The sequence below is a fragment of the Pelodiscus sinensis genome, chromosome 2 (genome assembly GCF_049634645.1).
Source record: "Pelodiscus sinensis isolate JC-2024 chromosome 2, ASM4963464v1, whole genome shotgun sequence".
Taxonomy (NCBI): Eukaryota; Metazoa; Chordata; order Testudines; family Trionychidae; genus Pelodiscus; species Pelodiscus sinensis.
Window position 1 is genome coordinate 51,434,912 of NC_134712.1, and position 14,333 is coordinate 51,449,244.

Sequence of the window (14,333 nt, forward strand, 5' to 3'; positions counted from 1 at the left end):
AGACAAATGGCTTGGTCACTGTCTTCGGTCCATCCCCTCCAAGGTCCCTAGGGTTGGCCGCTCTCGGCAGACAGGCTACTGGGCTAGATGGACCTTTGGTCTGACCCAGGACGGCCATTGTAAGCTCAGGGCTCAGGGTCGGGGGTCTCAGTGGACCCCCTTGATTTTCATGCACACCTGCTCCTGGGTGGCCAGGCTGGCAGCTCTCCTGCCCTAGACGGCCACTTTCCTGTGCCTAGTGCGGACATCGTCCACGATGTCCGCACTAGCCCAGGCGGGTGCCCGCCTCTTGCGGTCCCGGGCAAGCTCCTGGGAGCCGCCAGCCTGGTCCCGGGAAGAGGGGGAGGGCTGGGGGGCATCGGGTGGCTGGCTCGAGCGGTGCCAGGTGCAGGGTCTGCTGGCTGGGTGCTGGCAGGCTTGCACCTGGCACGGGCACCGTAGACAGCCCGTGTCCCTTTAAGAGCTCCGGGGCCGGGAGGGGGGCAATAGAGTTTCCCTGGTGTTGGCCAGAGTGGCCACCAGGGAAACCTGGGGAGGGCTAGCCTCCCACTAGTTCGAATTAAGGGGCTACACACCCCTTAATTCGAACTAGCTAGTTCGAACTAGGCTTAATCCTCGTAAAATGAGGATTACCTAGTTCGAACTAAGTGCTCCGCTAGTTCGATTCAAATTCGAACTAGCGGAGTGCTAGTGTAGCGCCTATGAAAGTTAGTTCGAACTAACATCCGTTAGTTCGAACTAACTCTGTAGTGTAGACATACCCTCTGGGACTATATTGGGACTATATATTAATATATAATTGGTATTGATTTGTTTGTAATTTTATGGTAGTTAAAATTATATTCTTTTAGTTTTTAGTTGGTTACTAAATTATTTTTGAACTTTTGTGTCCAAATTTTATATATAAAAATATAGAGCAACTCACTAACAAAGGTCTTGAATTAATTATCTGGTCAGCTTTCAGCACTTTAGCATTCAAATAAGCAACATTTTCATTAATTTCTGATCACTTGGCCCATGTATGTAGGATAGAAAGAAAATAATACATATAAAATCAAGGCTTTAAAAGTTAGCTTGAGATCCATTCTAAAATATCAATATTTACCACAGATCAAAATATTCATTTTCCTTTCTCCACCAAGCAATATGGGCCAATTTTCTACATATTTTTACACTTCTAATTTTTTAAGCCTCAACAAATGCACATGGTAGCATAATATTTATCAAAATAAAACAGAAATCAAACTTTTGAAAAAATGGCCCCAAGCTACTGCTGAAAAACAGAAAGATTTCTTACTTTTACTAGTTCAGACTGAACTAGAGGCTGAAATTTCCATAGTGTACTACAGCACTTTAGAGACTAACAAAATATGTAGGTGGTATCATGAGCTGTCTTGGGCACAACCCACAGAGGAAGTGGGTTGTGCCCATGAAAGCTTATGATACCATCTACATTTTTTGTTAGTCTCAAAGGTGCTGCAAGACTAATCATTGTTTTTTAAGTTTTTCCAGTTGCAGACTAACACAGCTTCCCCTGTGAAACTATAGTGTATTTGTAACTCAGTTTCCTTCAGGATATAGATTCTGGACACTAACCAAGACAAATTTTAACTCCTGTACATTTCAAAGCCTGTTTGCAAAGCCACCATCTTTTCTACAGACATAATTCTTTCTTAATCTAATTTCTGCCAAAAATCTTAGGAACAGTGAATAAAATTAATACATTTGTTCACTAATTTAATCATAATTCATGGTGTCACCATATCATGTAATTTATATAACCCAGTCCAACTCTATGCTATTTCCTCCTTTAGTTTGCTGTCACTATCATGCATTCAAACTCTAGATTGAAAACTCTTTAGGACAGGATCCTTGTTCCTTCTGTAAGATTCCCATATACCATTGCTAAAATAAATAATGCCTGGATTTTTGTAGTTGACATATAATTATGTTATGTCATTTGTTCAAGAGCATTCCAGATTTGGCCCACAGTCTGCCTGTTGACTACCCCTGTATATATCCTCAATACAACAGAAAATAAACTGAAGAATATCAAAGCTACTGAAGCTTTGAAGTTTACTGTGGACTGGCTAAATTCTTACTGAAGATAAGCAGTTGGCAACAAACTTTGAACCCCATTTTCCTCTGGTTTGCATTTGTGTATTCATTTACACCTCATAAAAAGCTATCATTCTGATATGGTGGAGTTTTAGATTCACGTAGAAAAGATATAAAGGACTATAATTAATTAGGCACTTAACGGCTGCTATAATGGAAATGGAAGATAGGTTTAATATTTGTACAGTTAAGTCATCCTCTACAGCAAAAGGGTTGCAAGAAAATCCAACTCATGTAAAGGCATAATTTGGTACTTGGCTTTTGCAGGATTAGTTCTCATGGGAACATCCCTCTTTTTTTCCCAAGTGAAGAACTATGCCTACAGTACAGAAGATAATGTCATTTTCTAAGTACTATCATTATCAACAAATTTTGTATAATAAAGAGAACAGTAAAAAGTTCTAGGTTCTCTACATTACCAAATTAGCCAGCTAGTTAAAAAAGAAACTTCCCTCCAAAAACTTGACAAATAATTGAATTCAAATTTTACTAATTATTTATGGAGGAAAAAAGGATTGAAAAATAAGGAATTAGATCAGTTGCTGAAGTCAGATCAAAACCAGGCTTTAGTCCCTCGTGCTCTAAATTTTATTTTGAGAGCCTGTTTTGCAGTCAGAAATGAAAAAGTAACGTTAGCACATATTATATTACTTCTATATAATAAACCTGCATAACCGCAAGTAGAATTAGTTATGTTTTGTTTGTTTCAATACAAATTCAGTGAGAACACACAGTGTAAGTGAAGAATGTTTTATTTTAGCCAATTTCAAATTGAAACAACTAAATGTATAAATGTAAAGCTACACACACAATGTAAAAAACAATAAATTCTCAACCATAATGTTGCATTTATTTAAACAAACATGTCAGAAAATACATGTACATAGCTTCCAAGAAATATGAAATCTTATTAATTACAGCATTCAAAGTAATGCAGTGCGATAATTTGAATAGAAAACCTGAGGAAAAAAACATACTAACTCCATTTAAGTTAATGTGCACCAATTCAGCTATGAAATACTTTTTCTTAGAGATTCATTAAGACAAAAATGGTTGTGTCAAAACTAAAACACACAAACTGATTTCTTTGGTTGCTTCACAGCAAATTCTCAGCAGCAACTTCAGTGAACTGTCATTCTCATAAATTTCACTCTGGTGCTTCCCATTTGCAGAAGGGTCAGAGGGTATGTCTACACTACAGCGCTAATTCGAACTAACTTAGTTCGAATTAGTTAATTCGAACTAAGCTAATTTGAACTAGCGCATCTAGAACTAAAAACTAGTTCGAATTAGCGTTTTGCTAATTCGAACTAGCGCGTCCACACTGATTGGACGCAGGGGCGCATTTAAGGCCGGCTGGAACCGGTTCCGGCAGGGCATCAGGTCAGTAGTTGCTTTGTGTGTCTACTGTCTGAGGCTATCTGAGGCTCGTGCTTAAAGGGACCCCCCTGGACAGCCGGTTCTCAGTTTTTCCGCTTGCTTGCCTACCTCGCCGAGGGACAGCAAAGCGTTTTTCTCTGCACCCGTCTGTGTCGGTGCTTCCCTTCGGGGACGCCGCCGCAGGTGGCAACATGGAGCCAGCGCTCGCCCTGCACTTTCTGGTGCAGTTTATGGACTTGCTGCTGCAAGCCTGCCAGCAATGGCTGGAGGCTGCCTGGTTCCACCTGGTGCACATCAGCCCCCTGCCTCTCCGCCTGGCCACCCTGGGGGCCATGGAGCAGCTGTGGCGGCACCCGGGCGCCGGTGTGCCCCACCGCATCTGGCGTCTGGACACCAGCAGCGACTGGTGGGACCGCATCGTCCTGGAGCGCTGGTGAGACCAACAGTGGACCCAGAACTTCAGGATGAAGAGGGACACCTTCCTGGAGCTCTGCGAGTGGCTCGCCCCTGCTCTGCGCAGAAGGGACACTCACATGAGGCCCGCCATCCCCCTCCAGAAGCGTGTGGCCATCGACCTCTAGAAGCTCTCCACACCGGACAGCTACCGATCCGTCGGGAACCAGTTCGGCATGGGGAGATCCACCGTCAGAGTGGTGCTCATGCAGGTTCGGCACTTGCCAGCCACTGGGCCGGGAGCAAGGGGGGCTGCAAGGAGGGAATGAGCCGCCCCAGGGAAAACGGGGGGTCGGGGAGGGGGGAAGGAGGCAAAAGTGCCCTGCACCGGAGGGGCCGGTCTCTCCCGGACGTACTACACGCCACCCAGGGGGGTTGCTCCTGGGAGTGGGGCGCGGGGCACTGCCAGGGCACGAGCACTCCCGGCCACCTGGGCGCCCCACTGATTCGTGCTTTGCTGTGTCTCTCCGCAGGTGGTCAAGGCCATCAACCGGGTGCTGCTCCGCAGGGTGGTCCGCCTCGCCGACCCGGACACTGTCATCCGGGGGTTCAGCGCCCTTGGCTTCCCCAACTGCGGGGGGGCCATCGACGGGACGCACATCCCCATCTGTGCCCCGGAACACCAGGCCTCCCAGTACGTGAACCGCAAGGGGTACTTCTCCATCCTCCTGCAGGCCGTGTGTGACCACTGGGGACAGTTCACAGACATTAATGTGGGCTGGTCCGGTAAGGCACACGACGCCAGGGTGTACCGGAACTCCTCCGTGTGCCAGAGGCTGCACACTGGGACCTTCTTCCCCGACCGCCACAACAGGGTCGAGGACATGGACATGCCCGTGTGCCTGATGGGGGATGCGGCCTACCCCCTACAGCCCTGGTTCATGAAGCCCTACACGGGGCACCTCAACCCCTCCCGCCAGGCCTTCAATGCAAGGCTGACCAGGGCCCACATCATCATTGAGGGGGCTTTCGGGTGGCTGAAAGCCCGATTTAGGTGCCTCCTCACCCGCCTCAACCTCGCCGAGCACAACATCCCTCCCGTGGTGGTAGCATGTTCTGTGCTGCACAATTTGTGCGAGAGGAAGGGGGAGGCTTTCCTGCCAGCCTGGATGGCTGAGGCTGACCGCATGGCTGGCCAGTACACTCAGCCCCGCACCGCTGCCATCCGGGAAGCCCAGCGGGTGGCTGTCCGGATCCGGGAAGCACTGCGGGAGAGCTTCCTGGTGGAGGAGGAGGACTGAACTCTCCCTGCATGCCCCACTGGGGCCTTCTTCTACCCTCTCCCCCTTCCCCTTTCCCCTCCCTACCCTCTCTTCCTAATGTCAAATAAAGACACCTGTTTTGGCAAAAAAAACCCTCTCTTTATTTTACATAACTGGAGTGGGGGGAGGGTGGAGTGAAGGTGGGAGAGCGGAGGGGGAAACCTGGGAGGAGGGAGCTGGAAGGGGGTGGAAGGGGAGGAAGGGAAGGGAAAGCTCAGGCTTGGGGGTCCGGCTGGCTCTCCCGTCTCACAACACTGCGGGTGCGGGGACCTCGGGGGGGAACGGGTGTGGAGGGTGGGGTAGGAGGGACGGGGGTGCGGAGGAAGTGGGAGAGGGAGCAGGGGCAGCAGAGGGAGCAGGGGCAGCAGGGGTGGGAGGAGGAGCAAGAGCTGCGGCAGCCGCAGGAGCCGGAGCAGGAGGAGGTAGGAACCAGTCCACCAGGGTCTGGAGGTGGCCTCTGAGGCCACAGCCCTGCTCCTCCAGCACATCCACACTTCGCTGGCGCAGCCGAAGGTCCTCCCGGACCCAGTGCTCCTGGTTGCGGAGCAGCTGCTCCATGAACCGGAGGTGCCGCCGCTGGTAGTCCTCCTGGTTTCTGGCACGCCGGCTGGCCCAGGCGCGGGTGGCTGTTGCAGGCAGGGTGGTGCGCCCTGCAGTCCCAGGTGCTGCGGCTGTGGTGAAACAAGAGCAGCGGTCAGTTCTCCCTGGGAACAAGGTGGGTGAAACCCAGCCCCCCTCTGCAAGGCCAAGGCCCCTGCACGACACCCTGCTGCTGTTCCATGGTGGGCAAGGCCCAGGCGCACGGTCCCTGGGCTCCCTCTCCTCCCCACTCCCCCCGTACACATAAGGGGAGCATGATGGTACTCACAGGTGGAGGCCTCCCCGGCCTCGGATGACACAGGAGATGTTGTCTGTGGGGTTCCTAGGGGGTCCTGGGTCCTGGGCAGGCTCCTGGCAGGCTCCTGGCTCACGGCATCCTCCGGCTCCTCCTCCTCGGTGTCCAGGACCGGTCCCTCTGCCCCGGGGTCGATGACCACCCGGGGGGCATGGATGACGTGAGCCCCCAGGATGCGGTCCAGGGCCTGAAAGTGGGGGCAGGCCTCCGGGTCAGCCCCTGGCAGGCAGGCCCGGGAGTAGGACTGCCGCAGGTCCTTTATTTTACAGCGGACCTGCTCCCGGGTCCGCTGGTGGCCTCTGGCGGCCAGGCTGTCAGCCATGCGGCCGTAGACAGCTGCGTTCCTGTGGCTAGTGCAGAGATCATGGACATTGGAGGCTTCCCCCCAAACCTCGATGAGATCCACGAACTCCGCACTAGACCAAGCGGGCGCCCGCCTCTTGCGGCCCCGGGCAGGCTCCTGGGAGCCTCCAGACTCGTCCCGGGAAGAGGGGGAGGGCTGGGTGGCATCGGGTGGCTGGCTCATGGCGTGGCAAGGGCAGGGTCTGCTGGCTGGGTGCTGGCAGCCTTGCAACTGGCACAAACTGTGTAGCCAGCCCGTGGCCCTTTAAGGGCTCCGGGGCCGGGAGGGGGGCAGACAAGTTTCCCTAGTGTTGGCCAGAGTGGCCACCACGGCAAGCTGGGAAGGGTTAGCCTCCCACTAGTTCGAATTAAGTGGCTACACAGCCCTTAATTCGAACTAGCTAATTCGAACTAGGCGTTAGTCCTCGTAGAATGAGGTTTACCTAGTTCGAATTAAGCGCTCCGCTAGTTCGAATTAAGTTCGAACTAACGGAGCGCTAGTGTAGCGCCTATCAAAGTTAATTCGAACTAACGTCTGTTAGTTCGAATTAACTTTGTAGTGTAGACATACCCAGAGAAATTAAACAGAGGTCTCATCATTTCTGCTTAGCTGCTGCTGGCTTCACACTTACTTGCCAGTAGCAAGCTGGAGAATAACTGTCAAACTTGGTCAAATGTTCATATTCACAGTACTGTGTAATCTCAAATTTATGAACCCCCAAAGTTATAAACTCATTGATCAACCACACATCTCATCTATAACCAGAAGTATGCAATCAGGCAGCATTAGAGACCAAAAAAAGGTGGTTGGGGGGGGGGGAGGATACAGTCAAGTACTGTGTTAAATGTAAACTAAGAAAAACATGAAGGAAACAATTTAAAAAAAGATGTGACAAGTTAAGGAAACTTTCTGCACTATTTTAAATAAGATAGTTAATAGCAGCATTTGGCTTTGGCATAATAACATTTCAAAGCTGTATTAAGTCAATATTCAGCTGTAAACTTTTGAAAGAACAGTCATAAAATTTTCTTCGGAGCTGCAGACATTGCAGAATTATGAACCATCTCCATTTGTGAATTGCTCATGATTCTCAAATTCTACTGTAAATACATTTTATTACTTGTCCAAAATAGGAACACTTTGGTCAGTAGGCAGGGGTTAAAAATATCTAAAGACCATAGATTAAATTCAACCATAGAGTAAACTAGTACCGTTACTATTTACTTCAGTAAGAAGCATGGCTCTTTATCCAGGACTGAATGTGATCCAGTAGAGTCCATGACAGGAGGATAATTTTTCTTACTGAAAATAAAGAATAGATAAATTCTAGCAGTTCCTGACCTATCCATTTATAATCTCATTTAATCTCTGGGAACTCTCAACATAAATATCTTATACTATTTTATGTTTCTCCTCATCTTTTGACCTTGCCACTAGCTATTAACAAAAAATTGACTCTAGTATCCCTAAATCAGACCCATTCTATAATCTTCTGAAACTCACACAGCTTTCTCAGTCCATGATCTTTCTCTCCAGTATCCATATTTGCTAATCCAGTCCCTCACAATCCAACTGTGAACACCTACATCCCCATCTTTTGTTTGCCAAGCCGTCAATGTTCAACATTACAAACTCATACATCCTCCCTGAATACCCAGATGGCTTTGTAAATTGTTTCTGTGACTTCACAGTTGAAAATGTCTGGAGTGTGGCAAGTGATATCCAGGGTGTGTAAATAAAATATATGTCAAGTCAACTTTATGTCAATAAATCCACCTCCATGGTATAAAAGCCTATTTCTTTTGGAAATTATAACAGAAGGTAATGGGTAGCCATCAGTGTCTCTTTCATTAAGCTGTACATGCTGCCAAGCATTTGGTTAAAAATGTTTTTAAAAACCCATGGTTGTTGTTCTTTAAAGATGCATTGCACATGTTCATTCCACTCTGTGTGTGTGTGTGTGTGTGTGTGTGTGTGTGTGTGTGTGTGTGTGTGTGTATGTGTGTGTGTGCGCGCACGCGCGCGCGTGTAGGCAGGTGCCCTGAGCCCAGCTGCCAATTATTTTTTCCCTCAGTGGTACTGGTCAAGGCAGCTCAAGTGTCTTCTGGTGCGGCACACTCATAGCACTGGTATAAATCTTCCAGCCAACCTCACACCTCCTTCCAGAAACTCCAACGTCAAGGGTAGGAGAGTAGGTCATGAGAATGGACACGTGCCACACACTGTGAAGAACAACAGTTATGGAAGGTTTGTAACCTTTTTTCTTCTCTGAGTGATTACATATGTTAAGTCAGCAGGAGGGCCTGAATCTGCGATCTTAGGGGCTAAAACCATGTGCCTCTAGAGCATAAACTAAAACCCAGCTGGCTCTCAGCTAAGCCTGTAGAGCAGGCTTCACTCTCCCTTGTCAGTGGTTTCAGTGCTTCTGGTTACATACTCTTCTCACCTGAAGAAGCACATCCCAAGCTTCTAAGACCTCCCACCAGTTCAACCTGGATGAGCCTCCACATATAAAGCTGATTGACCCTGCTCATCAACAGGAGGAATTGAACCTGGAACCTTAGTAGCTAAAGCCATGTGCTGCTACTGTAATCCAGACAAGACTGCATTTGCTGCTAGGAGTCTGCATGCTCATCTGTGCAGTTAGATTGACAAAGCATCAATATAGATGCTGTGTTTGATACATCACCTACAGGAAGTATCTCACAATGCCCTCTGTGACCATTCTGCTCACTGTTTTTGAACTATACTTGCATGAGTCCCCTCCCCTTTCAAAGCCCAAAGAAATTTTGAAACTGCATCATGAAAACAGCTGTGTTTCCTATCTTTTAACCCATTACCAATCCATGAGAGGACCTTCTCTCTTATCCCATGACAGCTTATTTTGCTTAAGAGCAGTTGGTGAGTGACCTTGTCAAAGGCGTTCTGGAAAATTAAGTACAATATATCCACTGGATCCCACTTGTCCACATGCTTGTTGACCTCCTCAAAGAATTCTGATTGATTGGTCAGGTATGATTTCCCTTTACAGAAATCATGTTGACTTTTCACCAAGAAATTATGTTCAGCCATGTTCTTTACTATAGTTTCAATCAATTTGTCTGATACTGAACTTCTATAGTTTTAACCAATTTGCCAGGAACTGAAGTTTCAGGAGAAGTACAATAAAAAGTACATCATCGGTGTTCAAACTGAGATCCATTGAGCTTTGATAAGACCAATTTCAGGTTCCAGAGAGGAATGGACTCTCTTACTTGAGGGTATCACCTTTCTAGGCCCTTCAGGAACTAGACAGACATGCTATGTAGAAACAAGGATGGGTTATCCACCCAGAAGTAGAAGGCTGATATTGTTGCAAAAGAAGAGAGAGCCAATAGCTAAGCCATGCTGCTTCAGGTGTGATATTGAGAATTTATTGAAAGGAGGACAGTGTGGGTAAGACCCTGAATTTGGATGTCCAGACAGAACAACACTTCCAGTTTGAAAGGTAAGAAACCCTGGAGGAGGCTGATAAACCTGCTTCAAGCAAGACCTCTCTTTGGGATTTTGCTGTGGAGCTTCCAGGTTATTAGTTAAGGGAGCTCTGGTTCATGTGGGGCAGCTAACCGTGGTAGAGATCAGGCCTGAGTGTAGTAGAAGTAGAATTGGGGTCACTACCACGAGGCGTACAGATAGTTTGGACTAGGCTTCCTATTCCGAACTGTCTAGTTCATGCTACGTGTAGCCGTGGGCACAGAGTCCGCATTAGTGGACATTTAAAAATGGCGGTGCCCGGCAACATGCAAATGAAGCCCGGGAAATTCAAATCCCGGGCTTCATTTGCAAGTTCATATGACTACATTAACCACCCTAGTTTGAACGAGGGTGGTAGTGTAGACATACCCTATGAGTCAGCAATGTGATGCTGTTGCAAAAAAAGCAAACATGATTCTGGGATGCATTAACAGGTGTGTTGTGAGCAAGACACGAGAAGTCATTCGTCCGCTCTACTCTGTGCTGGTTAGGCCTCAGCTGGAGTATTGTGTCCAGTTCTGGGCACTGCATTTCAAGAAATATGTGGAGAAATTGGAGAGGGTCTAGAGAAGAGCAACAAGAATGATTAAAGGTCTAGAGAACATGACCTATGAAGGAAGGCTGGAAGAACTGGGTTTGTTTAGTTTAGAAAAGAGAAGATTGAGGGGGGACATGATAGCAGTTTTCAGGTATCTAAAAGGGTGTCATAAGGAGGAGGGAGAAAACTTGTTCATCTTGTCCTCTGAGGATAGAACAAGAAGCAATGGGCTTAAACTGCAGCAAGGGAGGTATAGGTTGGACATTAGGAAAAAGTTCCTAACTGTCAGGGTAGTCAAACACTGGAATAAATTACCCAGGGAGGTTGTGGAATCTCCATCTGTGGAGATATTTAAGAATAGTTTAGATAAATATCTATCAGGGATGGTCTAGACAGTATTTGGTCCTACCATGAGGGCAGGGGATTAGAGTCAATGACCTCTTTAGGTCCCTTCCAGTCCTAGTATTCTATGATTCCAATAAACTATTGTTTGCACCAGAGAAAGGGTAGGTTTCTCCCCATTTATAAGAACGCCTGTGGCCTTGAATGGAGATTGGATGAGTTGAGCACTGGATGCCTTTAGATAAGAGTAGACCTGAATCCCTAACTTTCTCAGGAAGGCTGCCACTACCACCTTACAATGTAAGGGCTAGATAGGGTAAAACTAATCATTAAAGACAACTTTCAGAGGAAGGAAATTATTTAGGGAGGTTTGTGGTGAAAAACATATATCTGGGCAGCCCTAATAGACAACATATCACTCAGTAAAAATGGAAAAGGTATGTGATTGCAAAAGATTGCAGGGTTTTATGGATTTGTTTGAGCTTTGAGTGGTGTGTTATTTTTGGTTTTTTATTTGGTTGATCGGTTTGATGGAATTTTGTGGATCAGTTTTTCAATTAAACTTAAAAAAAAATGTGAAACAAATACAAAACCGTTTGATCTTGCGCATTATATGAGAAGAATCAGTATGTCTTTGCTGTCACATGTGTTGAGGTTCGTTGAAACTAAGACTTAAACTACGTGTTGTCTGTGTATCAGTGGCATTGGAGCCTGTAGAACTTAACAAATTGTCCAAAAAGTCTCATACAAATGTTGAAAAGAGACAAAGACAGGATTCTTGTGCAATTCTAATAGTGAAAATTCTTGGGAGGAGGAGGAGTTGCTCATGATAACTCTGACATCTGTATATGAAAAAATATAATGTTTTCCATAAACTGCTACTTTAGTAGTTCAGGGATTGAATGCAAGTCTATGTCACTCATGATTTGATAATGTAATAAATTGCAGCTATACCCAATTTCAGGACTGAAATTTTCCCACTCTACATTGCCACAAAGAAGACATCCATTTAACAGTACTCTCCGTGCCTTTTCCTCCTCTGAAGCATCATTTAAAGTCTTTAGGATGTGGACTCTGTCTAAAATGACGAACATCTCAGAACTTCAACTACAAAAAAGTGAGCAGAGGAAGGCAGGAGAAATGTGGAATTTCCATTGTTATTCTGTCACAACCATAATGTTCTTTTGAAGCATGTTTTCTATTAAGTTAATTCCTTTTAAAACAGTACTATATTAAAGAAGTATATTGGAAAAAGGAATAAAGCAAATCATTTATTATTTTCATTTCCACTTCTGTTTTCTCCATTTCAACAAATAGAAAGTGGTTCACAAGAATGTCAGTAGTAAAAACAAACACCAAACAACATTCTTTTTACATGATTATTTCTTTTTCTTAAATACTAGTTTCAATCCAAGTTGAATTTTTAATGGTCAAGATATAAACTTGTTAATGACAGTGCTGAAATGTGGGCATGACTACAGAAAATCCTGTCCACAGTAGAAAGGAACAAGTGGCAATATGGTAACACAACCAGTTAGTTAAATATAAGAAACACATCAAAAGCAAGGGAAAAGACAGTAAATATATGGACAGTGAACAGGAAACAATCTTAAATACTACAGCCAAGTTGATATGAGATTCCTGTGTGATACAACAGAGGCATGAATGTTTTGTAAAAGCATGTGATGACTCCAAGTTGCTGCTATGAAGGGGTGAAATTGTCCTGAGACTGGTATTCATTGCTGCCACAATTCTTGTAAAATGGGTTTTAATTTAACCCTAAAGTGACAGCCCTGAGAAACACAAAAGACAACTAGAGTATTTGAAAATATTTTTCAGTACTCTGACAGACTTAATATGTTAGTACCAAAAGGAAAAAATGTAGGGCCTTTACAAAGATTTATTATATTCAAAGTAGAAACCAAAGACATTCTGTAAAATCCACTTTGTGAAGTATGACCTCATCAATGCTAGAAAGAAAAACCGGAAAGTCCATTAAAAACATGATTCACTGAGCCAACCTCTAAGTATACATACCATCTGACTTAATGAAGGGCAAATCACTAACTATTTCTACTAGATAGGTTTTTGTTAGGGCAATTGTGATATTGCAATGGGCCACACAATATAAAAAGGGTCATTGTGCTCTAGCAAAGACAGAGTCGAGGAGAATATTTGAATTCATTTTCTCCTTTAATACATAACACCTTTAGATCCATAATCTAAACAAAACCCCTCATTAATGTTGAGTTTCTAAAGTTATTCACACAGCCCTTCAGTACTGATGTGAAAAGTCATCTTAAGCACTTACAAAGGTGTCTCAACTTTGATCCACAAATCATATTTAAGAATACTTCAACACAAATAAATCTTATTTTGTAATCAGAAAGGTAGCGTTTGTAACCACCCTACATACCAGCTACATAGCCAGACCGAGAAATTCACATAAAATATCAAGTTTATCTAGTACATACATTATATACGTAAGATTTCCCCAGTGTCAGACTAGGGGTGTGTCTAGACTACAGGTTTTTTTTTTTTTTAAGTGGCTTTTCGAAAAAACTTTACTGCATCTAGACTACCACTGCATTCTGTCGACAGTAAATTGAAAGAACGCGGCGGTTTTATCGATGGTGGTAAACCTCATTCTATGAGGAATAATACCTTTTTTCGAAAGTCATCTTTTGAAAAAAGGTAGTATTGCATGAAAACAGGGCTTTTTCGAAAGAGAGCATCTAGACTCTTTCAAAAAAGCAAGGTGCTTTTTCAAAAAATCTTGTTGTCTAGATGTTCTTTTTTGAAAGAGGCTTGTAGTCTAGACGTACCCTAGGTGTCTAAGAAGGGCATTCCATACTCACCACCTCATGTGCACAACAACAGAACTCCTTTCCTTCAGCCTGGAGGAGGAATTTGGCTCTACTCCTCTCTCTTACTAAAGTTTGCAAGAGCCTGAAAGTCCTCTACTTCATTCCTTTGGCAGTATGCACCTGAGCTTATGCATCTGACCTAGTGAGATCATTGGCAGTTTATTTAGCAGCTCCACATATTATTTCTCTCTCAGACGCCAGAGTTTTAAAATCTAAAATGTCAGACAAGGCATTTAAAAATAAGCTAGTGTTCTTTGGCTTTTGTGATGCTATTAGAAACAATTAAGAAGAAAAATGGTAATAAAAATGATTTTACAAAGTTTGTCAAACAAAATCTACTCCTATACATTTTGACATTTAAAAAGAAGGCATTAGATGGTTATGGAAAAATGTTAGACACTGTCCATAAATATTTTAAAAGGAGCATTTTAGCTTCTCAGTGTTCTTAAATTTGCTGCACATACTGCCTCACAAATTTCCAAAATATGAAATTTTTCCCTGACAGTGGGGTAACTTGGCTATGTTCACTTTATTTTTTATGCATAAAAAAGTGGGGCTTTAAGTCCTTTGTAACAAAAACTGGGTGCAGATTTAAAAATGGAATTACTAGCAACACATAATA

General features: G+C 44.7%; 1 long non-coding RNA gene across 2 annotated transcripts; it reads right to left on the bottom strand.

The window, feature by feature from the left end:
* Positions 1 to 5,337: 5,337 nt before the first annotated feature.
* On the bottom strand, positions 5,338 to 8,084 carry LOC142826711 (uncharacterized). 2 transcript variants are annotated; one of them, XR_012900918.1, is made up of 4 exons: positions 7,955 to 8,084; positions 7,663 to 7,753; positions 6,082 to 6,295; positions 5,338 to 5,884 (listed from the first exon to the last, which is right to left on the bottom strand). It is a non-coding gene; the product is annotated as an uncharacterized LOC142826711 (long non-coding RNA). The 2 variants fall into 2 exon arrangements; XR_012900917.1 differs by having other exon boundaries at positions 5,339 to 5,884; positions 7,676 to 7,753.
* Positions 8,085 to 14,333: the final 6,249 nt, after the last annotated feature.